This window comes from Ailuropoda melanoleuca, chromosome 6, assembly GCF_002007445.2.
Source record: "Ailuropoda melanoleuca isolate Jingjing chromosome 6, ASM200744v2, whole genome shotgun sequence".
Taxonomy (NCBI): domain Eukaryota; kingdom Metazoa; phylum Chordata; class Mammalia; order Carnivora; family Ursidae; genus Ailuropoda; species Ailuropoda melanoleuca.
The window spans coordinates 120058050-120082341 of record NC_048223.1 but is presented as its reverse complement, the minus strand read 5'-3'; positions in this window follow the sequence as shown (position 1 = coordinate 120082341).

Here is a 24292-nt window from a genome sequence, read left to right as displayed (position 1 = left end):
TTTTTTTTTTAAAGATTTTATTTATTTGACAGACAGAGACAGCCAGCAAGAGAGGGAACACAAGCAGGGGGAGTGGGAGAGGAAGAAGCAGGCTTCCAGCGGAGGAGCCTGATGTGGGGCTCCATCCCAGGACTCTGGGATCACGCCCTGAGCTGAAGGCAGACGCTTAACAACTGAGCCACCCAGGTGCCCCCTTTTTTGGTATTTTTTAAAAGTTCCTTGGATGGTTCCAGTATGTGGTCAGGGTTGAGAACCACAGCTGTAGGATGATTCTTAGAAGTGGCCTGGCTGAGTCAGTGATAAAAGACATGGTACATTTTAGTTGATAGTGTAAAGTTGTTCCCTGTATTAGTTAGAATTAGGAGCAACTGCCAGTAGTAGAAACCTAGAGTAAGTTGGCTTAAACAAGATAGTTTCTTTTTTCTATGAAATTCTTTACATAGGTAGTCCAGGGCTGGTACAGTCGTTTTATCACACGGAGTCCTCAGGTACCCGGGTTCCTTCTGGCTTTTGTTTTTTCTGACCTAAGGGAAATCTAATCGAGAGAGAGAGAGAGAGAGAGAGAGAGAGAGAGATTAGTGCCTCATGTTGCAGGCAGCACAATGAAGGAAGGGTTGAAGGGCACAGACCAGCTGTTCTCCTAAAAGATGCCTAGAAACTTCCACGGGACACTTCTGTTTGTATCCCATTGGCCAGAGCTTGGTCCCAAGTCCGTACCCAACTGCAGGGGAAGCTGGGACACAGGCTGACCTCCAGGCGACCAGTGTGTCCTGTAGAAGCCAGGGCTTTGTTTATCTGAAGAAAGAGGAGAACCGACAGCCGCAGCCACTGGCCATCCCTGCCCCATGCCCCCGGGGAGCTGTAAGCATCTGCCCTCCGCCCCCAGAACCTGCGCCCAGTGCCAGGACCTGCTCGGCTCGAGTCCGCCCAGGCCCACGAGTTACAGAAAGCTTGGCTGCAGCGATGAAAACCTCAGACAGGACATCGGCTTGGGGGAGAGGCAAAATCAGTTCAGTTCAGACTCAGGAAAGACCGTTGCAGGCTTGACCGTGAGGAGAAAATGTGTTGAAGGCCCGTTTTTTAATTGCATACAATTCTTTTCTGATGTTTTCGCGCTCTCAGGGGAGAGAAGCTCTTACCTGTCAGCAGGGTATCCTGTCATTGCTTATGACTTCTCAGCCCTCCTGCCGCACAGCCTCGTTGGAACGTTCTGCCCAGGAGGACATCTTCAGGCGGCATTATTATTCGAATGAAATATCATTGCACTCGAATATAAAAAGTAGTTTGACACGTGACTGGTTTTAATGATTCTTCTTTGTCCTTGCAGTGGACGAAGGTCGCAGTAAGGAGCCTGACCGTTTGCAGGTGTTCCACAAGAAAGCCATAATGCCTTACGGCGTTTATAAGAAACAGCAGAAGGACCCAAGCGAGGAGGCGGCCGTGCTGCAGTACGCGGGGCTGGTGGGGCAGGCGTGCTCTGAGCGGATGCTGCTGCTGCGGAACTGACGTCATCCACGCCCCGCACCCCTGCGCCCCGCACCCTGCACCCCTGCACTCCCGGGCCTGCCCACAGATGAGATGTTTTTTATTTTGACTCTTCTATGGCTTTTCTAGAATATTTTGTGGCGATGTATTTGTGAGAATCTCCTGGTTAATATAAAGATTTTAAAAATAGGTTCATGACCTCATCTCCTCGTGGGGGTTTTATCATTTTGGAAGTTTCTTTTATGAACAAGATACGGTATAAACTGCTTGTGTTAATATTTGGGAAAGTAAAAGGAATAAGTGGATCTTAAGTCTTTTAAATCACCGTCGTGCTTTTTTTGTCAAAGAAATTACAGCAGACTTTTCTCAGATCCATGTAAGACAGTAGTTTATGCTGCAAGACCGTAGGGGCTGGGGGAGAAGGTGCGGAGTCGGTGTTCTCTCTTCGAAAACGCCTCTCAGGAGAACGGAACTGATGCCGCAGCTCAGTGTTCAGCTGCCGAATGCTGTGTGGTTGATAGAAAACTCAGAAAAAGAAAATACAGACCGGAAAGAAAAGACATGGTGTGACCATCAGATGGTCGTTTACCCAGGACGGCTCCCCTCATGTCTGTTGTCTCCACACAATTGTTTTTTTCCGAGAATTATTGCTCTCAAGTAATCTTACTCTCAGAAGTATCCCAGTTTGGACAACAAAATATATCATTACCCTAGTTGTATATATTATTTGCTCTATTTCTAAAAATCTAAGAAATGAAGGTTTTTGTAGGTTTTTGTTTTGTTTTGTTTTTTTAGAAAAATGTTGGCTCCTGCCTTGACCTAAGACCCATCAGGAGTAACTATACACTAAATTTTTCACTCCTTGGAACTCAGGACACTTGCCTTTGGTTATTGATAAAAAATGAGTTAATATCTGACTGCTTTTATAGCTGTGCTAGAAATCACGTTTAATGAAGCCTAAGCATCATTTTGACCTCTGTTCCCAGGCAAGAGGTGGAGCAATCCGCTTCTTGCCCTTTGATTCGGGAGTCGGCAGTGCTAGCTCCTTGTCCTCTCACTTTCTTTTGGCCCCTCACCCCGTCAGCAAATGTCCTTTGTCCACCCCGTCAAGGTGGCAGGCGCTGTGCTGGGAGCAAGGAGGACACTCAGCGCTACCAGCTCACAGAACGGACTTGGGTTGGAGACGATGGACGACAGAGGAGGGTTAGTTTCCTTGCTCTTTCTCAGTTGACCCCCATCTACTGCCAGCTGCTTGGCCACGGAGTTCATTCCATTCCCCATTTGCCTGTTTTCTATTGATCTTTTTAAAAACCATATTATAAAACGTAGTACTTTGAAACCCACTTACTGGTTTTAAACTTTTCTCCTAAATGCACTGAATTTAGGTAGGACATTAGAAAATAATTTCAGTTAGCTAAAAGAAGGCTCATAAAACAGTGATTTTAAAAATCACATGTCTAGAAATTCAGCATCCAAATAAACTGTGTATTTATTCATTCAGACAGGGTGTGTGTATGTGTGTGTGTGTGTGTGTGTGTAACACCTGCCACGTGCAGGTTCTTTGCCAACTGAGGATACAGCAGCAAGGAAAGCCATTTTCTCTGATCGTGTGGATTTTGCATTCTTCTGGGATTTTATTCTTCAAAATAGCCTCCCAAGAGTGTTTGATAGACTCTTGTTTGGAGCTGCGTTCAGAATCTATGGAACTTTTTTTTCTTTTTCCCTCTTAAACGAAGATAGCTTAATGTTTTTAGGATTACAAAATGGTACTCACTGTAAGCAATGCAAACATTAATAAAACTGTAAAGAAGAAAGTAAAATATAATCTGAAATTCTACCATACCAGAGACAGAGAGAATTGTTATCTGTCTACACACAGACATATATAATTTGGATAGAAATAGAATTATGCTCTACACACTGTTTTGTGGACATACCTGAATTTTGAAAGAAGTTTCGAAGTAGAACTTCAGAAGTGTTGTGAGTAATCTGAGTACTAGGGAAGTCCGCGGGGTAGGGTCGTTGGTACCCTTGGCGTTGGAATGTTCGCGTTGCTACCAGCTGTGTCACACCCGCTTTTACCTCCGTGGTTGGCAGGTGGAACAGCAGCCCTGAAGATCACAACTCTTGAGTATCCCACGAAGAGAAAACCTGGCTCTTACATCTTACCACAACTCTGGTTTCCTCCTGCAGAATTCAGCGAGGGTCCCTTCAGAGGAAATTGAGTGACCACATCCCTGTGGGAACCGGGGTGCTGCCCCTGAGGGCGGCATTCAAGGCTGGCTGCAGTGAACCGCCAGAGAGAGCTGGGCACGAAGATTCTTCTGCTCAGTTTCTGTATTCATGTGCTGTTCTTCTGGGAATAGAGAGTGTATTGATCCTAATGAGTTAATTATTTGTTCTTTTGCCCCCTGGCTGAGTATTACTAGCGTGCTAGAGAAGGACAGCAAGGCAAGTGACCCAGCTTTGCCAGTCAACGTGCGGTCTAGCTGAGAAATCCGGTCTTATGTTCATGGCTTGCATCCAAAGAAAGACACTCAAGAACCTTTCAAAGACAGTTTCTATCTTCTCAAGGCTGGAAGCTGCACATTGCCCTCTTAGAGTCGTAGTTCCTTTCTGGATGCAGGTAAATTCACACCTGCCTCCTCGTCTCGGGAGCAGAAATGTAATCGAGGTTTTCCACGCTGCCGTATTTATTTAAATTCTTCCAGTTCTGTGAGATTTTTATTATTTTTTAAAAATGTAATCTGAGCACTTTTTTTAATATTCTATAAAAGAGGCTATTACCAAATGAATATATTATTCATTTGATTAAAATTATTTAGATAAGAAATTATTAGTTTATCTTTGCTTTCAGACAACGTATCCTATTTTTTATCCATTTTGCAAAATATCACTTGTGTGCGGTTTCTTAACATAGCAGAATCTATTATGTAAATGAGCCTTTTCAGATATCTGAGCAGTATATGGTTTGATTTTATAGGCTTTATACTACTGCAGTGTGAATAAAAATGAGAATATGATGTCCAGTTATCTAGAATGTGTTGGTGGTTGCTAACTTTAAAGAAAAGAAGGAAGTAAAATGGAAACATAATGTTTAAATTAGAAGTTATTCAAATGTGTATTCTTTTCCAAAAGAAAACCAGTGACTATAAAGCAAAACAAGTTTGATTGCATGTGATATTTTTTTGCTCTCGTGTATGCCTTTTGAACAGTCCATTTGATAACTGTTGAATGAAAAAAATAAAGCTGTTTCTATCTTCAGTGGCTCATGCTGGTCAAGACTTCAAAGACATATGTCTCCATACTTTTCAATTTTTTACTACATTTACCTGTAGAATGTGCAGAAAACAGAGGTAAAACATTGGCTGTATGAATCATAATATATCTCATTTACAGTAATTACAGGAATTCCAGATCATTTGGTTACCTAAATCAAAGCATGATGGATTCCTTTCTCTGGAATAAATACAAATAAAATAAATCTCACTTTAGGTAAAACATCTGGATTTCACATGATAAATTAGGAAATAGACATTCTTTTACACACAGGGATTAGACATAGGATTTAGGTAGCAAACTCAAATACAATTTCTTTTAAAAAGCATAGTTTACAGAGAAATTCGAATAAATATCTCATAAAGCAAAGTGTACTTTAATCGTTCATAGTAGTACACAGTGTATTTATGGAACACGTTTTCAAGTGTTTTGTCTTTTTTACAGTAAAGAGGACCCTAGTAGGTTTAGGATAAAATGAATCCTATTTTACAAGTGATTTAAATATTGGTTATAATTCCCACTGACTTTTTTTTTTTCCCCAGAGTGGAAGTAGCTTTGTTGTTTTTCTTATTTGAAGTGGACGGTGTTCACCAGGAACACTTAGGAAGTGTAGAAAAATCTACCAAAGAAAATACAAAATCAGTTACCATGCCATCAGTAACCACCACCCCTCCCATTCACATTTTGATGTACCCTTTCAAACTTTTTTCTACCTACATGGATGTATAGGTCTTGTTTTATTTTTATTTTTTTTTNTAAGATTTTATTTATTTATTTGACAGAGATAGAGACAGCCAGGGAGAGAGGGAACACAAGCAGGGGGAGTGGGAGAGGAAGAAGCAGGCTCATAGCGGAGGAGCCTGATGTGGGGCTCGATCCCATAACGCCGGGATCACGCCCTGAGCCGAAGGCAGACGCTTAACCGCTGTGCCACCCAGGCGCCCCGGTCTTGTTTTATTTTTAAATAAAAATGGGATCATGCCATGTGTATTGTTTCATAATTTTGAACATTTTAATCCATTGTTAACATGAAAATAAATGAGGAAGTAATGGAGGAAATAATTGTTTTAATGGCTGTTCGATTAGACATACTCCACTGTGTCTAGGATCCTTTGAGCACTCAGAGTTGTAATTGGCCGGCATTAATGGTTCTCATCAGTTCTTTGTAACACTGTGTCACATGGTTCTTTTCCCTATGCCTTTCCCTGACAGTAGGGATTTCCTCCGAACTTGAAGGTTCAAGTATAGCTTTTAAAAGTTAGTAGCAACTCCTCTCATTGTCCCTCAACTAAATATTTTCTGGGAGACTATCCTACCATTTTTGCGGTTTGAATGCCTGTAAAATTTCCAATTAGAAAATGTCTTATTTAAAAGCTTTAGATTATTTAAAACAAATTAAGGTTCTGATTCATTGATTCTTTATACANAAAGGGGGCTCAAGACTTGAGCCCCACCTCATGGGCACTCAGAGTTGTAATTGGCCGGCATTAATGGTTCTCATCAGTTCTTTGTAACACTGTGTCACATGGTTCTTTTCCCTATGCCTTTCCCTGACAGTAGGGATTTCCTCCGAACTTGAAGGTTCAAGTATAGCTTTTAAAAGTTAGTAGCAACTCCTCTCATTGTCCCTCAACTAAATATTTTCTGGGAGACTATCCTACCATTTTTGCGGTTTGAATGCCTGTAAAATTTCCAATTAGAAAATGTCTTATTTAAAAGCTTTAGATTATTTAAAACAAATTAAGGTTCTGATTCATTGATTCTTTATACAACAGAGGCCCTTAAAATGGGTACCAGGAAAGGGTGGGCTATTGTTAGTTTAGCCACGTTTTTTACTTTGAAAAATATGTTGGCTTTTTAAGATTTAATTCTAAGTAAAATTGCATTTTCATATCCAGTTGGTTGTCGCAGTTGGTATCTTCAGTCCAGTCCTGTCCAGGAAACAGTTTCCTATTGACGGTCTAATTCTCAATCAGACCAAGATTTGAAGTTGCTAAATCTATTCTGCGTGCCAAGTTTTTATTCCTTTAGTGCTCCGAAATAGCTTGCAGATTTTTATCACTTGGGTTCCTCACCGCGTCTCTCCACCTGCAATATGAAGATGCAATTCCAAATGGATATACTGTTCAAAAACAAAACAAAACCTGGGGTGCCCGGGTGGCTCAATTGGTTAAGCATCTGACTCTCGATTTCAGTTCAGGTCATGATCTCGGGGTCGTGGGATCGAGCCCCATATTAGGCTCTGCACTCAGTGGGGAGTTTGCTTGGGCTTCTGTCCCTTTCTCTCCCTCCCCCTCTGCCCCTCTCCTTGTGTGCTCTCTCTCAAATAAATAAAATCTTAAAAACAAAAAAAATGAATCTAGCCCAGCAAATCTTAATATTATGTGGGATTTGTGATTTTTAAGAATTACCCTTTAATATGGAATTCAATAATAAATGTTTCAGCCACCTCGCAGGAGAGAAAGCCTTCCTTCGCTTGTCTGGTATGCATTAAGCAGACCATGAGTGACTAGCACAAATACCTCTTTCTTTGATCATTACAGTCTGATTAAAACCAATAGGCAAAAAGTGGTTTCTAAGATTAGTCATATGTTGCATGCTAAAGCCATTATACCAAAAAGGTACAAATGTTGTGCTCCCTGCTTGCATAACTCAACTCTGTGATTTTTGGATCATATTTTCCCCTGAACCTTAATTTTTCATGCTTTTGTCAGTCTGTGCCAGGGTCTTAAAATCATTTAACACTGGCCTTGTATAAAATTTTATTTAATTAGTGTTAAATGAGGACTCATGAATACTGCATGAAGTCCCATTCATCACACTTTGTTCATTCAGTATTCAGTGAGTCTGAATAGCATCTCTCAACTAACAGAGTTTTTGATCATGAAATAAGAAAAATAGCATTTTAGGTTTGTGAATTCAGAGCGTAAGGATCTTAGCTCAGTTGTATGTGGGCACTTCTATATACTTTCAGCACATTTGGAAATGTTCAGAGATGGCCAGACTGGAATTTGGAAGCTAACCATTGCTGATGTTTGTTGTTTAATTGACCATTAAAGCAAAGATTATATGTACATTCATATACAGTGAAAGAGAGTGTATGCTTAATGAAGGTCACTAGTAAGGGTATGATTACTCTCAGTTTTAATTCACTCCACTCAATACAGTTGCCTCTTGAACAACACGGGTTTGCATGGGTCCACTTCTATGCAGATTTTTTGCAATAAATACAGTACTGTACTGTCAGTGTATTTTCCTTGATTTTCTTAATAACATGGTTTTTTCTCTAAGAGACCTTACTTCATTGTAGGAATACAGTATATGACACATATAACAGGAAATATGTGTTAATCAACTATGTTATCGGGGAGGCTTCTGGTCAACAGTACGCTATTAGGAGTTAAGTTTTGGGGGAGTCAAAAGTTATCCGCAGATTTTTGACTACGCAGGGGGTCTGTGTTCCTAACTCCCGTGTTGTTCAAGGGTCAACTAAAAGGGTTTCGACGTATAGGACTATTGTAGAAGTCCTACAAACTGATAAGGCTGCCCTGTCCACAGTAGCCACGCGTGTCTATTTCATTTAATTACAATTAAAATTCAGTCTCAGCCTCACTAGCTACATTTCAGGGGCTCATAGCGAGCCATGGGGGCCCCTGGGCTGCTGTAACAGGTTACCACCACCTGTGTGGCTGAAAACAGCACGTACTGATTCTCACAGTTCTGGAGTCTGGAAGTCCAAAGTCACGGTATGGACAGGGCTGTGCTCACGCTGGCGGATCCAGGCAGAATCTTTCCTTGCGCCTTCCAGCCGCGGCTGGTGACCAGCAATTCTCGGTGTTCCTTGGCCGGCAGCTACCTCATTTCCAGTTTCTGCCTCCCTGTTCCCAAGGCCATCTTCTCTCTGTGTGTTTCCCTACGTCAGCTCCTGCTAAGGACACCAGTCATATTGGATGTAGGCTCACCCTAATCTATGACCTTTTCTTAATACATCAGCAGGGCAGGTAGGGTTAGGACTTCAACATATCTTTTTGCCAGGGGGTGGGGAGGGACACAATTCCTTTTTCTTCAGTCGGCTCCATGCCCAACAGGGGCCTTGAACTCATGCCCCCGAGATCTAGTCGCAGGCTCTACCCACTGAGCCAGCCAGGCGCCCCTGCAGGGGACACAACTGAACCCACCAGAGCTGCCACACTGGACAGTGCAGATACAGAACGATTCTACTGTTGCGAGTTCTAGCGGATGGTGCCGCAGGAAGGCCATCCTACAAAATGAAAATGTCATGGTTTGATACATTTCACGTTTCTACGTGGCAAAACACCATGGAGCTAATACAGCAGAACATTTAATTAGTGCAACTCACTTTGTCACTTTCTGGTTTCTCATTGTAATTTACACTGAACAATTTAGACCCATCTTTGATTAAAGTGTAGCTGCCCGTACGAATGAATTTGACATATCTCATTGCCATGAGGCTGCCTCAGTTTCCTGATGTAACTGCCACACGTCGCTGTGATTTAAACAATGGGGGCGCCTGGGTGGCTCAGTTGGGTAAGCGTCTGACAAAATGATTTCGGCTCAGGTCATGATCTCAGAGTCGTGAGATCGAGCCCTGTGTCAGACTCCTCGCTGAGCGAGTCAGATTCTCTCCCTCTCCCCCTCTTCCCCAGTAAATAAAAAAATCTTTAAAGTTAAAAAATGTGCAGTGACAATGTTTAATGAATAATTTGAATGAGAGATTAATTCAGAACATTTCTAAAGTATTGTGCTCTATTATTTCCTTTTTTTAAAAAAGATTTTATTTCCTTGAGGGAGAGAGAGAGAGTACAAGCAAGGGGAGGAGCAGAGGGAGAGGGAGAAGCAGACTCCTTACTGAGCAGGGCACCTGACACGGGGCTCAGTCCCAGGACCCTGAAATCATGATCTGAGCCATAGGCAGACACTTAACCGACTGAGCCACCCAAGCATCCCTATTATTTCCATTTTTATATTGCATCTCAAATTTTCTTTCAGGTTTCTAGTTCTAGTTACATGTTTATTTTGATCAGGTAGAAAAATTATTTTATAGATTTATCAATAAAAATCTTTGAATCTATACCAATAAAAGGATTTATATGCATCTCTTACAAAAATATGCAGTGAACCTGTGTGCAAAAGAAAATGGGAAAAATAAATCCTCCTTACACGTCTCTCTCATACTGTTGAATACACAGCTCGTGGTTACCTCACCTGAATAAGTCCAGAAGACAGATTAGATTGATTTACAGGTCTGCCTTAAAGGTTCTTTATGCCTTTGCTATTGTATTTTTAAGGGTGATTTTGATTGCCATTGTTTTTTTTTCCTACTACAGCCTACATCTGACCCAAACTGCGTTATCAGTGTCCTCAGTGTGGAGATCTTTGTGTTTCACTAGAGTCGTGTGATTTAGATACGGAGACATCCATTTGGATTCACTTCACCAGACTGTTTGTGGCCACCTGTGAGCAGAGCTGGTGTGGGGGAGGGTCGGCAGGAGTCCCTGAGGTTGGTCAGTGGCCTCCAGGGGCTCTGCACAATGTGGGGGCAATGCCTACGGGAATTAAGGATCACTATCTCTGGTCTCCCCGGTCTTCTGCCTATTCTTGAGAGCCACACTGTGATTTACTTAATTCTATTCCATATGCTTTTCATAAGAAGGCCAGAGAAACATCCGTGTGTGGCCAAGTGTGTGTAAGTATGAGCTCCGCGTCTGCAGTCGCTGGGGGTTCATGCTTGCCGTAATGAATATTTCTGATAATGTCACCAAAGATGCTGTCAAGGAAGTTTGGAAATAAAGGATCCAAGTTGGGAGGAGAAAGTCTGGAGAACACTTTGAGCTTACGATAACAGGAACATTATTCATTTCTATGACTCCTTTATGGCCTTTGTTGAGATAGGGAAACTGTCCTATGTCAGCATTGCCTGCGAGTGAGGATGAGTGTCAGGCCTTGCTTATCCGCAGGTTGCTTATCCGGGCACTTCACCATCTGGAACATGAATGGAGTGTCCAAAAGTAGGGTTAAAAAAAAGAAAAAAGAAACAGACAACTTGCGTCTTAGAAGCTAAATTGGGCTTGAATCCAGGCTCACGCCTTACTCATGGGAAAGTCATCTGGGCCGTGTGGCCTAAGGAGAAGAAATTTTTGGTGCCAAAGGAGAAGAAATTTTTGGTGCCAGAGGAAAAGGATAAAGTGAGCTGGAAATGACATGTTAATGGAAGGGTGTGCATCACCCCCTGGCCAGCTCTCCCAGTATGGCCACTGACGTTCAACACTGCCCCCAGGGACAGCGGTGCTGGGACCTGCTCTGGAGGAGTGAAGACACCCTGTAGGGTGGGGAGCGCCAACAGCAGACCTCGAGCCACCTTCTGACCACATTCCACTAGCAACCAGATCCTTCTATTAACCTTAGTAAGTTAACAAAACAAAACATGGAGGGAACCTGGACTTCGATGACAAGCTGGACCAGGTTCAAGTCCCCGGATCACTTGTGACACCTTAGGCCAGGACCAGAAGGCAAGCAAACCTCAGCTTCCTCATAGGAGAGTCGAACTGGGCAGGTGGAGCCAGCTGGTAGTAGTAGGTGGAGAAGTAGCCTCGCCCGGCACAGCCCATTACACCTTGCCCAAAGCAGATGTCCACGAAAAGACAGGTAACGAAGTATTAACAAAATATTAAAGAAACGAGAGTGAACCCTACCAATCCAAGGCATAGAACCCCAAACATCTCAACAGCCCCTGAGCCCACGACATCATCAGGTCAATCAGAGTTGACGTTGGTAATGATTGTTAAGGACACAGTTACAGTACATTCGGTATGCTCTGCTACAGGAAAAAGGGTATAATGCATTCAAATATTCCTGTTTGAAATTGTGAAAGTAACAAAAAGATTCTATTAACTGGATAGGTTACAGTTCTCTGCAAAATTCACCATATTGAAACAGGTCTTGGGGACTATGGAATTAGACTCCATTTGAAATGCCCATTCACCAAGGGCGCTCTAATGTCAGAAGGGTAGGAACTTTCCATTGGCTGGCCTTTCTCTAATAGAATGTGGATAAACAATTATTCATAGGAGCCCACGGAGGGCCTCCCTCTCTCCAGTGGCACCACCATTCAGGATTTCCTTGGTATACTGGGAGAATAAAATGGGTTTTGAGGCCTGGTACAATTATGCGCATTTTGGTTTGTTTTGTTCGAGACAAAACTAACAACAGGCTATCTGGAAACAGCAGCATTTCGTAGGCCACACCAAGTGCTCCGCACAGCGGGCTGTCATATCCAGTTACAGTTTAACATATAATGACTGGACTGTTTTCAGCCAGCCCCCAACTGCTCCTACTTTTCTTCGTCCTCCTGCATTATTCTTCTGCATAAAGGCAAATTCTGGAAGAGACATTACCTCCGAAAATTGGCTTTTCACAGGGCCACACGTTAGCTGAAGACCATTATCAAAAAGGTCAAGAAATCAAAAGCACATTTTTTCGAGTGGAAACGAAGAGATGTTACACAGGGCTGTGGAATGCCACCCGAGTGGGGGACAAGAGGGGAGCTGGAAGATGGAATTTGGGAATAGATTGGTCGCTTTTACCGCCCCCCCAAAACACCCCCCCAAACCAGAAAACCCAACCTAATTAAAAGTGCATTCTGCTGTGTGCCCAGCGCCTGGGCCAGGGCGATTCGACATGGAGGCCGGGGGAGCGGTTTCCTGACCATTGTCAGAGACGCTCTGCTCCCAGGTCACGTTCTAGAAACTGCTCAGTGCAAGCGGAGTCAGTCTGTGTGGCCAAGTCCACTGTCCGGCGGGGCAGCACACGCGGCGAACCACGCTGGCGGGGCCCGACCCCTGCTCACCGACCTCAGGCAGAAGACCTGAGATGTCAGGACGTCTGAACCGTCTTCGCTGTGGTTGGAGGTGTGTTTGCTCCATTGACGTTGGGCACAAGGTGGAGAAACTGGTCCCCTTTCGTCGTTCTGCCCTTCCAGTTCAATTCTCCCGAAAGCCACCAGGGGGCAGAAAGAAACTTTCTTGCCTTTTGTTCCCCCCTCTGACTAAATGATTCATGGGAAGGTAAACCTTCCCTTTGGTCCATTTGGGCCAAAGTTCTTGATATAAATTGTGTTTCTTATTTCCCACATCCTTGATTTTTTTCATATTTGGGTTGTCTTTGAATTAAGTCTTCTTTCTGCCAGGAAAACCATGAAGGAGAAATCTGCACATTCGAAACATTTTATATTGATGGATGACTTAGCTCTGAGATCTCCAGGCCTGACACAGCAGCTGGATCTCTCCCACATTTTCCTCCCTGGCTCCAGTCTCACTGTGCCAATGCAGGCCCCAGTCCCTTTTGCCAGGATCGTTGCAATAGCCAGCCAACCTTCCCAGCCAGTTCACGAGCCTGACGAACATATGAGTCTGCTCTGTCTCTCCTGGCCCCACATCAGGCAGTGCTTCATTACCTCCTGCATGAAGCCTCAACTGGCCCCCTGGCTGCCCAACTCCTTTTTCTACCCTTTGCTACATCTCCCTTCCATAGACCCGCCTCTCAGCCATTTCTTGCCTGTTTCTTGACCTCCGCTGGGTCTGTCCCCTCACCTGTCTTGCCCAACCTCTTCCAGCTGCAGACACTCAAGTCTGCAAGGTCCACACTGGGTGCCACCCCCCCCCCCCCCCCCGNCTACCATATCTGAAGTCCTTCCAGTCGCAATTCTTTCTTAAGGCTCGAGCAACACAAGTCAGGCCATGGGAATGATGCATGTCCCTCTCAGAAAGCCGGCCAGAGACCAGATTCATCGGAGAAACGTCCCACGAGAAAGTGTGTGTGTGTCAGGTGGGTGCTGAGACCCGGCCCCCAGGACGGCTCTGCTCCTCGGGCTCAGCTTCATGGCACTGGGTGGAAACGTTGAGAAAGCATTCCTGAGAAGTGAGTCCATAGTGGGATCAATTGAACGATTGAACGTGGCAAGCTCTTCACACAGTGGGAACATCCGAAACGCCCATGAAGGAGTTGTAAATTTGATGTACGTAAATGAGTTTCTCTTTATAACCTTAAAGAAGCACCAGTCTGTTTGCCTTTTAATGGGCAGTGACTGAGAATGTTCTCCACGAAATGCATCTGTGGTTCAGCCCGAGGGCGTCTTCACTCATGGGGGCGGGGACGGGGATGGGGATGGGGTGAATAGGTCCAAGCTAAACACCTTCCTAGGTCACCAGAGGTGAAGATTGTGCTTGGGGGGATGTTTATGCCACGATGGCTACTTTCATGGTTGCCTGGTGTCCAGAGAACAGTGAGAGGAATAAAGGACCCCCTGCGCACCAGGTGCTGACGGGTCTTGGCTTCTAGGGGCCCCTGCGGGGAGAAGTTGTGGGGGGACATGTGGCTGTTTTGCACAAGGAATTCCTGGCCTGTTGGGTCTGTGGACCCCAGTGCCTGAGGGCGGGTCTGTTTCGGTTTAGTGCTCTCCCACAAAAAAAAAAAAAAAAAAAAAAGCACCAATATGAATTGAAAACCCTTAAAGGGGATCAATGTAATCCCTATTTAATTTGGACTTCTCTTAATTCATTTCGCATACGGTGAGACATTCTTGCGACCGACACAAAGGCCCTCTTACCCACGCTGACACACTCTGCACCCGGGGAGCAGTCTGTCTCCTGCCCCTCACTGAGGTCCCGACAGCGACAGCGGGAGAAAACCTTTGCAAATCGCCCCCTGCAGGTGCAGAGGAGAGCCCTCAGCACCACCCAAGCGGCATCGAAGAGCCAGTCCCCCTCCCTCGGGACCTCACCCGCCAGGGGCCTCCCTGAGAGCGCGCAGGGGGAGGAGCTGAGTGAGACTTGATATGAGTCACAAAGATTCTCATGCTGTTTCTTCCACTTGGCCTTAACTTCTGTTCATTCTTCCTAAACTTTATGAGGCCACCGCTTCTCCCGGAAGCTCACGAGGCACTCGAGAACAGGTCCGACTGTGGGACACGGGTTGCTCGGCTCATGTGGATTGTGACTGCTTAGAGAGACGAGGACGCAGCGGGCAGGGGTGGTTCCGGGGCGAACAGCCCTCGGACTGACCCGGCACATCACGGGGCTGCAGCCCAACATCCCTAGAGGCCGGGGGGCTCTCCACCTGCTCGCTCTTGGAAAGCCATCTGCAAAATCCCAGCCCCACACAGGCTGCGTTCATGCATTTTTTGATGGACCAATCTGCTCAGCCAACTACTCTCTGAGCACCTGTACCGAGTGCTGTGCGGGCCTTGGACGTGCACAAGCCTGAGTCCCCGTCTTCTTGGCATTTCATCCCAGGGAGAGAGACAGACAATTTGCAGCCAGTAGAGCAGTAGGAATGCTGGATTGTGTTTGGTAGCACGAAAGGCCACTTCGGGTAGGGCGCTCAGGGATGGCCTTTGGAAGCAGGGACAATCCACGGGGGTGGAGTGAATGGAAAGCGTGGACTTACGAAAGGGTCAGAGAGGGAGCAGTCGTGCTCTTTGCTTTTCAGGAGACCACAGTCCTGGAGGGCCGACTCAAACCCACGAGCTGGAACAAGAGCTGCTCTAAGAGAGGAGATGAAATCCTATGGACCCTCGGGAAGAAAAGCTTGCGTCTGATGGAGGCAGTCAGAGCTGTTTCTCTCCGACCTACAGTAGATTTTGAGAAAGGATGGTCAGGGCAGGCCTGGCAGAAAGGATGGAATAAGAGCCCATGTGGAGGCAGAAATACAGGGCATGCTTAGGGAGCAGAGTGCCGTTTCGTTTTGGCTGAAATATAAAGGATTTGAAAGAAAGTCATGGGCGCCAGAGTGGAGGACAGAGCGAGGCACCCCCCTAGGGGTGGGCTCCTACACTGGCGTGCCCTGTGTGCCGGCAGCGTCCTCTCTGGCAGCCCCCCGGGGGCCACTTTGGACGGCAGTGGGGAGCAGCCATGGCTGGAAGGAGTGGTGTCCTGGTGGAGAGAAGCCGCATCCCCATCTCCCAGGATAGAAACTGAGCGCACCCACCACAAAATGGACAAGCCAGATGATTCCCTACCATCAGCAAAGCTGGTTTGTTGTTCTCACCAGGAGACCTAGGATGGAATATGCGAGCCTCCTAAGCCTCTCCCATAGGGAGCACCCGGGGGAGGCCGCATGGGAAGGCAGGGGCCCCACGAGAACAAACCCCAGGAGGAGGCAAAGTTGTGCGTGGCCAACGTGGCTGGCGAACCAAGAAATTCCGGTTCCAAAAAAATCCGTGAGAAAAGCATTGATAAGTCCTTGAGATGGGTGCTCCTCCGGGTTCCCTAGAGCCCCTGCAGCCCATCACCTGTAAGCGTGTGGGCTCCCCAAGCTCGCCCTCCGCGGCCCTGAACGAGCGGCTGCTCCGTGAGGTGGGCGGAGGGGCCACCCTTGCTTCTCTGCAAACTGCCATTTCCTTTCTGGAACACAGCTTCCTGGATTGTTAAGTGTAAAAACCAAGACTCATGTGCTGCCAGAGCGGGAAAGAAATGGCCTTCTAACCGGTCTTCAGAAGGGGCCCTAGGATGGAAGGGAAGAGAAGAGAGAAGTCTCTAGTGCATGGAATATCTAAGTAACTAGGTCTGCGGGAGAGGAACAGGCTGGCCTTGGGTCAGATTTCCCAGAACACAGGGCTGTCCAGGGGCTCCCTGGGCAGGGGGAGTGAGGGAGCTCTCTGAGGAAAGGGGAAGGAGGACACAGAGGGCACAGGGCCGGGGGCTGAGCAGGGCGGGGCTCCGCCGACCCGGGCCCCAGCCAGGTGTGGACGATGACCTTGCAGGTGGGATGGTTTCCACTCGGCCCAGGGCCGCGCCCCCGCCACGGGGTAGGGGGAGCCGCTGAGGGCCAGCACGCGCGCGCGGCCGCTGGGGTCTGGGTGCCCGGCAGCGTCCGCTACGGCTCAGGAACCTGTGCTGCTGGGCCGTGTGAACAGGGTTCTGAGCCCACGGAGAAGGGGGCAGGAGAGGCAGAACACCGGCAGCAGCTGCCCGACCCGCTCGGGCTCCTCCTGCCGTCCTGCCGGAGTCGCGGTCCCTGCAGCCCTCCCCCTCCCGGGGAGAGCAGCCTCCGTGGTCGCAGTCAGGCGCTGCCCCCACCCCCATCCTCGGCCCCGTGCACGGTCACTGGTGTGTTCTCGGGCGAAGAGCCCACGGGAGAGCGGCACGTGGATCGTGAGGACCTGGAAGGACATGCTGACGTAAGCAGGACGCGTGGTCTGGAAAGACTGAAACTGTGGCTTGAAGGAAGGTGTGAAGCATCGCAGGAGGTAAGAGGAGGCAAGGCCAAGAAAATGGACTTGAGAGTCGAAGGAAAACCTGTGCTCACACACACACACGCACGCACACGGGAAGGGATGAAGGCAGCGAGCCACCTGGGGCCCATGAGGAGAACGGGGTTCCAGGGGAGGATCTAGTTCTCACCCGAGAGCTGGGGACTTGGACCGGGATACCCTCACCTGGCCTCAGGAAGAGCAAGATACCCGCCGGCTGTACTGGGGTCCAACCGCCTGTCCCTCCCCCCCCCCAATGTTGTCCTCCCTGTTCTAGCTCTGCCTGCTTCCCCTCTGGGAGGCCTCTGTCCCCCGTATTTAAATTAGCACCCAAGCATTGGCTTCTGACATGACATTTAGAATGTTGTGGCATTCTTGTATGAGGCCTGCTCTCCACAGACTGTGTGTCCTGTTTGTGTTGCTGTCTGTCTGTCTCCTCAATGGACTGGTAGCCTGGGCGGGGGGGAGGTTGGGGCGAGGTCTGCTCTGGCTTGCCTGCAGCTCTGTCACCAGACCCCAAACAGCCCCTAGTGGGCTCTCAGTGAACGCTTTCTGAATGACTGACTAGGACTTACCAGAGGAAAAAAGAAGATAAAAATGAGAAAGGATCAAGGAAAATGAAATTCTTTCTTCCTCTTTTAAAGTAATCTCTATACCCAGTGTGGGGCTCGAACCCACAACTCTGAGATCAAGAGTCACATGTTCTACCAATGAAGCCAGCCAGGTGCCCGGTGAAATTCTACATATGCCTGGCATTAATGTGATAGGTGTTCTCATCTAAGGTCACTCCATGCTTTTCTTTGAGAGTATAGGTGGATATCCATTGCAGATCCTTTTTTCTTTCTTTAGAAGTATGGAAACATGATAATCAGGGTGACGGGGACATATCTCCAATGATGAAGAAAAAGCAAATATTCATTTTATTTGAATTGTGGCTTTGGGTTTTTTCTTCCCCTTTGTAAGAACAAAACTGGAAAATCCCCACCTACGCCTTTCTTAAGTGTAAGGTGACCTCCGTCTCTGCTGGAGCCCTGATTGTCCCTGAGCCCGTTTGGATGAGGCTGGTGTTGGGGGTTCCAAGCCTCTCCCTGCTGTCTGCCCGCCAGCAGGGCCCATCTGCCCCAACGCACGTGCTCTCCCAAGTCCTCAGCCCGCCTCTTCTTGGCGTGACCATGAAATGCATAATCGATAGGCAAGGTCCTGCTGCCTGGGGACGCCGGGGCTCTAGTCCGTCACTGACATCAGGACCACGGGGACCCGGTCTGGAATGACACACCTTGTTATGTGTTGCTCTGGCTACTAACTCTGGTCCTCGTGCCCCCTTTCCTCCGGGAGTGTTGGGGGCCACGCGCTCCCCGACCCCCACATAGCTCCCGCGGACTTTAATAAGGGACATGTGACGGAAACCACATGCTGGGCTTGGAAAATGTCGGGGCTGACCCACACGTCCTCTCCGGGGAGGAGAGAGCTGTTACTCCTCCAGTCAGTCAAGGACAATGAAAACCAAATGTGTCTGCCGTGGCATGCAAACCCACACAGACACACACACACACACACGCACGCACGCTGCAAATATCCGTTATGTGTGATAGGCCAACAGTGGTTACTGTTGTTGAAGCGTAAGTTGTTGCAGGTTCTATGGAAGGCACAATGCTAGGACTCCATTTCTGCACACCGTGTTCTCTCCTTGCTGTTGTGGCTAAAGAACACTGACTTTATCACCAAATTCTATTCCGTGGGAGAACAGCTGTTTCCATATTCTGTTGACAACGTGTTGTTTGCGTCTAAGGTAGCGTGCCTTTCCAACCTGGAGAAGGTACTTTGGATCTCATGTTTCCCCTCCACGACCTGTCCTCACCGCCCTGCTGCTGGACGACGTGCAGGGCCGGCCCCACGCCCCCATAAGGAGGGACCACCCACCTGCCAGAGCAGTAGCCAGAGCCTGGCTTGGCTTTCCTAAGAAGGGTTCCCTGCCCCCCACACACCCAGTGGATTTCATTTTGCAGAAGGAAGAGCTGAGGGTCCCCGTGCAGGCTGTGGCCAGGGGCTGAGTCCTGGGCTGCCCTTGCCTATGCCTTTGCTGGGACGCTTCGGCCAAAGCTGGGGAGGGTTTCTGGCTCCATTCGGGGCGAAATAGTTGGCAGGACGAGCCTATACGGGACAGACGAATCAAAATTCCTTTATGCTAGCCAAGTCCCCTGATTTCTTTTTACCTCCTTCGGTGGTGTCATCAGGGGGTCCCCTGCCCACCCTCTCCTCTCCAGTCCCACTTCTACCCGCCGACACCTTCATTGCCAAGCTGTTTTCACGGCAACTCGGTGCAGTGGGATCATTGACTCCAGTTTCTTGTGTCCGACAGAGTCACTTGAAAAGCCTTATCCATTTCATCTCCAACATAGTTCTAGCATCTTGATCCTTTCATTCTCCTGACGCTGGTGAAGTTTGCGCACCCATTTGCCCTCCGCTCAGCTAGAGCGATAGGCTTCTCACGGGCTTGCTAGCGTCAGTCTTCTCTCCAGGGCAGCGCTGTCTTGCTGAATACTTGGCAAAGGACGTTCCTTCCTAAAATAAGATAAGATAGAGGTGCCTGGACTGGCTCAGTCGGTGGAGCGTGCGGCTCTTGATCTCGGGGTTGTGAGTTTGATCCCCATGTTGGGTATAGAGTTTACTTAAAAATAAACTCTTTAGGGGCGCCTGGGTGGCACAGCGGTTAAGCGTCTGCCTTCGGCTCAGGGCGTGATCCCGGCGTTATGGGATCGAGCCCCACATCAGGCTCCTCCGCTATGAGCCTGCTTCTTCCTCTCCCTCTCCCCCTGCTTGTGTTCCCTCTCTCGCTGGCTGTCTCTATCTCTGTCGAATAAATAAATAAAATCTTTAAAAAAAAATAAAATAAACTCTTTAAAAAAAGATAAGATAATGCCTTCCATGAATTTTCACTGATTCCTGATATTTCTTTGTTTTGTGTGTGGCGGGTTCTTTTTTTAAGATTTTTATTTATTTGAGAGAGAGCACAGTCGGGGGAGCAGCACAGGAGAGGGTGAAGCAGGCTCCTCTCTGAGCAGGGAGCCGGACACAGGACTCGATCCCAGGACCCTGGAATCATGACCTGAGCTGAAGGCAGATGCCTCACCGACTGAGCCACCCAGGTGCCACTGGTTCCTAATATTTCTTTGAGCCAGTCTTTCCTTGTACAATGAAATGCTGAACGTAGAAAGTTTAACTGCCTGCTCAGGAGGATGGCTATTATGAAAAGATCAGAACAGAACAAGTGTTGGTGAGCGCATGGAGAAATTGGAACCTGTGCACTGTTGGTGGGAATGAAAAATGATACAGCTTCTATGAAAATGAGGGGGTGCCTCAAAAAAATTAAAAATAGGGTTACCCTATAATCCAGCAATTCCCTTTATGGGGATAGACACAAGAGAATTGAAAGCAGGATCTCAGAGAGAGATTGGTACACTTAGTTCGTGGCAGCATTAATCCTGATCTCCTGAGGGCGAGGGCAGCTCAGAGGTCTGCCCAGGGATGAACGGATGAACAAAATGCGAATGCATAGAACAGAATAGGAGCCAGCCTTCAAAAGGAAGCACGTTCCGACACACGCTACAACATAGATGAGACTTAAGGGCATTATGCTAAGTTGAACAGGCCAGTTACAAAGAGCCAAATACCATGTGATTCCCCGGATTCGCTTAGAAGAGTTAAATTCATGGAGACAGAGGGCAGAGTGGTGGTGGCCAGGGGCTGGGGAAGGCCAACGGGGAATTGTTAGTTTGGGGGTACCAAGTCTCAGTTTTGCAACGTGAAAAAGTCCTGGAGATTTGCTTGCACAACAGTGTGAACGCCGGTCACACTACCGCACTGTGCATTTCCAGTGATTAAGATGGTAGGTTTTGTTATGCGTATTTTAACAGTTACATTTTAAAAATAATTTTAAAATTAAGCTTACATTATGATATAGCAAGCTGGGTGTCTGTTGCGCTGTTCCATGAAGGTGAATGTCAGTATCTGGCAGAAGAAGTTAACTTTGTAAACTATGTGGGACCTGTAGGATAACAAAATATAAACGCCATCCCTCTTCTAAGAAGGGTGAATTACATCCCCTGTAGTAACTTTATAATATTTATAAGATTCTTTTAGATGAAACTTTCCAGGTGAAACTTTGTCCTGTTGTTGACATGACCGAGGGTCCACGTGCTCTGCTTGGCACAGGGTTAGCAAGTTTAGGTAGCTGAGAACTTAGAATCTCAAGAAGGTAAATTGCAGGAGTGCCTTTAGGTACTGGAGCATAAAAGGATAGGAGACTAGTTACCCAGATCTGGACCACACGCTGCCCATTTATCAGCAGACTTTCCATTCCTGCTTCAAAGGAAGAGAAAGAATAATATGAAACAGTGTCCAGACCATTTTAATAAATACAAAGTTCCCCAAAAGGCCCACCGTCCCAGACCTTACGGCTCCTGCCAAATCCTGTAAAAATAAAGATTAAACCATACGGAATATTTGTTTTGTCCTGATTGCCGGTATTTTGTTTTGGTATTAAGGGTCTCCAGGCTTCTGGCCTAAGAGCGTGCTGACGGCTCAAGCTTTTGGTTCGGCTCATCTCCTTTCCTTGAGAAGGAATCACTCCTTCCTTGGCTGCCTGATACCCTCTCCGCCTGGAATCACACACCACCTTGCTCATGGGGGAGGGTGGGGGGCGCAGCGCTGGGCTGCCCTGGGCAAGGGCTGGGTTCTGGCATCGGTGGGCCTAGGTCTCAGATTTCTCATCATGTCCTAAAATTTTGTATTTTAAAATAATTTCAAGATTGTGGAAAATTTGCAAGAATAGTACAAAGAAACCACTGCAAATCTTTTACCCAGTTTCCTCAATTGTTAATACTTTGCCTTTCTCTTTCTGTCTTCTCTCTCTGTGTCTCATATAGTCACAGACAATGATCAGAATCAGGAAATGAAACAGTGGCACAATAGTTGTCTACAGTGTATCTAATGTGGCGAGTTTTCCCAATACCGTCTTCCACAGTGTTCTTGGTTTTGTTTTCCAGTCTAGGATGACTCACTGAATGCATGTAGGCAGTAGGGACTCATTCACTTTTTTTTTTTTTTAAGATTTGATTTATTTGTCAGAGAGATAGAGCCCGAACCTGGGGAAAGGCATAGGGAGAAGCAGGCTCCAAGCTGAGCAAAGAGCCCGATGTGGGACTTGGTCCTGGGATCATGACTTGAGCCAAAGGCAGATGCTTCACCGACTGAGCCACCCAGGTGTCCCGGGACTCATTCACTTTTGAGCACCAATTAAGCAGTCAGCCTTCCTCCTCTCTTTCCCACTTTGCGGTAGAAAAAGAAGTTGGTGATTATAAGGGATCGGAGAACAGCTAACTTGTTTCCAGCCTATGTGAGTCCATTCTAATTTACCCTTTAAAATAAGATGAATTTATATGACTTTATATTATTGACATATTACCCAATAATAATTGAAAAGAGCCTACAATGAAAAAGAATGTTCTTTTGACTACAATGCAAATTATTGAAACGGTACAGCTTCCCAGGCTACGGTGCTCAAGAAGGTGTCCCTCTGTAGAACGGGACAGTGATGGTGTGAACACTGTTGCAATAGGGGCTATGTCTTGCTTGTGGACTGAAGTCACTGTTGAACCATCTCTCGGCGTAGGGTTAACCAAGCAGTTCATGAGTAACCCAAGAGTAATAAAAGAGAGTAGAGAAATGGTCAGAGGAAAAGTCCCCAGGCTGAGGCTGGAAGCTCTCTGGTGCTGTCTGCACGGGCCGCCCCGTCTTATGCACACACCCCAGCTGAAGGCTGGATTGAACGTCTTGAAAATATTGTCCGTGCTATGACTCTATGAAACATACATTCATTTCTGCAGGAATGAAGACCCCCAAGGGAGGAAAGTTTGAGCTTTCAGAGGTTGATGATGGAAAGGAGGGAGCTGGACTTCCAGATATGTCATTACAATGCCTTTTTCTCCACCCCCATCTTAGGGGTCTGTGTGTGTGTGTGTGTAGGGAGGTCCTTCCCAGGGTAAATTTGGTCAGGGTGTATTTCTTTTTTTAAGATTATTTATTTTAGAGAGCGTGTGTGAGCAGGGGGAGGGGCAGAGAGAGAGAGGGAGACAAGCAGACTCCCCGCTGTGTGTGGAGCCCAATGCAGGGCTTGATCCCAGGACCCTGAGACCACAATCTGAGCTGAAACCAAGAGTCAGGTGCTTCACTGACTGAGCTACCCAGGTGCCCCAGGGTGTATTTCTTTAGGTCAAAGAGGTCTTGTGTAAGAGAGAATGGCAATAGTCCATCTCATGGGCCTCATGAGCAATGTTGACCTCATGAGACTTGTGACCAAAAGTTTCAGATGTTATTCATTTACTGGAATTATTGAAAGGGGCCAATGGGCTCATTCAGGGTACTCAGTGTCAGATAAGAAAGTAGAGACTAGCATCTGTGGGATTGCAGGTAATTGAACTAAAAAAGAGAAATTTTTCATTATGGAAGATTTTAAACATACAAATTAGAGTAATATAATGAGCCCTCATATACCTATCATACAGCCTCAACAACAGTCATCTCACGTATTTTATCTATTCCCTCTTACCTTGACTCCCCTTGATTCTTCCTTACCTTGACCCCTCTTGACTATCCTGAATTATTTTGAATAAAACCCTGATGTCCTATCATTCCATCAATAAATATTTCAGTATGTATCTTTAAAAGATATACATTCTGGGGCGCCTGGGTGGCACAGCGGTTGGGCGTCTGCCTTCAGCTCAGGGCGTGATCCTGGCGTTATGGGATCGAGCCCCACATCAGGCTCCTCCGCTATGAGCCTGCTTCTTCCTCTCCCACTCCCCCTGCTTGTGTTCCCTCTCTCGCTGGCTGTCCCTATCTCTCTCGAAAAAATAAATAAAATCTTAAAAAAAAAAAAAGATATACATTCTTAAAATAATTAACCACAAACCACTAGCATTCCTTGTCACAGCTCCATTTTTGCGATCATCAATAATTCCTCCACATCACTATCTGTTCGGTGGTAACATTTCCTCAATTATCTTACAAATTGTTTTATTAATTGTTCAAATTAGGATCCAAATTAGGTCCACACATTGCAATCAATTAACATGTCTCTTAAGTTTATTTTCATCTGTAAGACCCGTCTGCACATTTTCCCCCCTTCGGAAGTTACTAATTGAAGAAACCTGGTCATTTGTCCTGCAGTGTTTCTCAAAGTCCAGATTTTGTTAGTTATGT